General features: G+C 37.8%; 1 long non-coding RNA gene across 1 annotated transcript in view; it reads right to left on the bottom strand.

Annotated features, from left to right (window-relative positions):
• The window catches only part of LOC106876931 (uncharacterized), a 5,890-nt gene extending 4,837 nt beyond the window's left edge, over positions 1 to 1,053 (bottom strand). The window contains exon 1 of the long non-coding RNA XR_001410309.2: positions 759 to 1,053. This is a non-coding gene — a long non-coding RNA (uncharacterized LOC106876931). The remainder of the gene's footprint in view (positions 1 to 758) is intronic.
• Between the last annotated feature and the right edge of the window lie 1,594 nt (positions 1,054 to 2,647).

Raw genomic sequence — 2,647 nt, 5'->3', positions numbered from 1 at the left:
GGGCTTCTTTCAGTTTCCATCTACCAAATCCGCTCACAAGGCTTTGGTCGGCCTGAGGCTATCTTAGAAGACACTTGCCCAAGATGCCACGCAGTGGGACTGAACCCGGAACCATGTGGTTGGTAAGCAAGCTACTTACCACACAGCCACTCCTGCGCCTGTTATATAAATTATATAATAACTTTTTTCATTTTGAATATATTTTGAAAGATTAGCACCACAGCACTCATCTTGATGAGTTCTATCATATCAACTAAACAAAAACAAAATTTTTACACAAAACAAAATGTTTTGGTTTGGCACATTTGCCCCCAATAGTTTTAAAAAGTTTTTTTAATATAATTAGCATAGGATTTCTGTACTTGATTTCAGATGTTAATTTCCTTTTTTCGCCAGTTTTTAACACAATACTTTTTTAGTACTGAATATTTTTGCATATAATGAATTTCTGAATATAAACCCATAAGCTTAAAATCAGATGGGCTTATTTTTGGAAAAAACCAGTAATGCTATTATAATTTTTGTCTTAATAAAATATAGTAAATTTTAAAAAGTCATTCTCAGCTGCAATATTTTAAGTACAATAGAATTTTAGCTTTAAGTACTTTTTAGTTTCCTTTAGAGGAAATTAGAGGAATTTAGGTGAATTCTACTTTAGAAATCCTGTTCTGTACTTTTCCAGGTGTAATAACTTAAGAATATTAACATGCATATGCCCACATTTTTCATTGTAATATATGTACATGAAGTCAACATACCTTGTTTCTAGGATGACTAACAACTGAAAGAAACACTTCTCTGTCTTCATATTCACCTCCAAAACCAGCTTTACATGTATATGATCCATTATCAATGACAATAGAAGCAACCATGTTTGTGTTTTTTAAGTCGGATAGAATATTCTTGGCAAAAATATATAAATGTAAATGTTTGAGTTGTTAACAGTGTTGTTTATGGAATATGTCCCTGCACTGGATTAAGCCACTGGTACTTAATGAAGGTAGAAAAGTGAGTGAAAATCTGATATGATAGTCGTGTATATAGGTTTTCATGCTCTACTGATCTGGCCAATAAATTTTACTTTTTACAAAACACATATTTATTTATTCTATTCAATTATTATATTCAAAAATGTTATTGTGAACCACTGAGTCATTTATGTGATATATAAATATTTCAGAGCAAATAATTCTTCCGGGTAAGAGAATTCTTTTTCTGGTCCTATCGTTTTTGCAAAATTTTATGACTCCATGGAGAACATTTATTGCACAAATCACACTAAACTTGAATGGTTTACAAAGGCCTAAGGGATTGCCTCTACCTCCAGGCCCAGGATGTATAGCACGGGAGTGGGACCAGTGAATTGTGAGAGTATTTCGGCCTCAACATAGCCAACAAACATGTTTGCAGAGTTGGGGCCCATTCTCATTCCCATGATCACTCCTGTGGTAAAACTCCACCACAAACAAGAAGCAGCTGAGGGAGAGGACAAGTTCGGTCAGACAAAGAAGTGTGAAAGTGTTAGGTTGAGGGTCAGACTGTAGGTCTAAAATGTGTTTAAATACAAGAAGTCCTTCGTTGTGTGGGATTGCTGTATATAAACTTTTGATATCAAGAGTGAACAGAAGTTGAGGGGGGCTAGAAGGGAAGGAAAAATAGTTAAATGGATGGAGAGAATGGTAGGTGCTGTGGATGTGGGAGTAGAGAGAAGCCACTAGAGGGGTAAAGACATGGTCAAGGTATTTGGAGACCATTTCCATGGGGCAGTTGCAGGCGGAGACGATGAGGTAGCCAGAGTCTTTGGGCTTGTAGATTTTGGGAAGGAAGTAAATAATGGGTGTGTGTGGAGTATGAACAATGAAGTATGGGACAGGAGGAGGAAATGAGGTCACGAATAGTGGTGGACACAGTCTGTTGGTAGTGAGACATGGGATTGGAGGGCAGAGGGCAATAGAAGGAGGTGTCTTGAAGTTGGTGGCGAGCTTCAGACTTGTAAATGTCTGTGTACCACACCATTACAGTTCCACCCTTGTTGGCCAGTTTGATGACAATATCTTTGTGGTGTTGGAGACATCGAAAGACCAAGAGTTTGGTGGGGGAGATACTGGGATGTCTGGGATGCCTGCAAAAGTGGAACTGGTTCACAACACGTTGGCAGATGCTTACAAAATGGTCAACTGCTTGGAACTGGTCAGGAGCTGGTGTCCATTGGGATGGTCGGTGACCCAGGTAGGTGAAACAGTCGTCTTCATTAGATGCAGGTGGAGTGTTGTGGAATAGTGCATGTAGCCTGACGGTGAAGTATATAACTCTCAAGTCACCAGTGTTAAAAATACCTTAGAGTTATGGACAGGTTGGATAACTCACCCTCAGTCCCACTGGGGAGTGATGGACATCAATGTTTCATCATTTTTCTGGCTAGTCAACATTACACACCCGCCTGAGGGTCAAGGCAAGTCATTTAGCCAGTCCAACGACTTAGATGCTCATGGTTTGTAAAATCATGAACGGGTATATATATACACACATCTATATAAATACAAACACATCTATATAAATACATGCACATCTATATATATATATATATATATATATACACACATCTATATAAATACAAACACATCTATATAAATACATGCACATCTAT

This window comes from Octopus bimaculoides, chromosome 27 (genome assembly GCF_001194135.2).
Source record: "Octopus bimaculoides isolate UCB-OBI-ISO-001 chromosome 27, ASM119413v2, whole genome shotgun sequence".
Lineage (NCBI taxonomy): Eukaryota > Metazoa > Mollusca > Cephalopoda > Octopoda > Octopodidae > Octopus > Octopus bimaculoides.
This window is presented reverse-complemented; position numbering and strand designations above follow the sequence as displayed.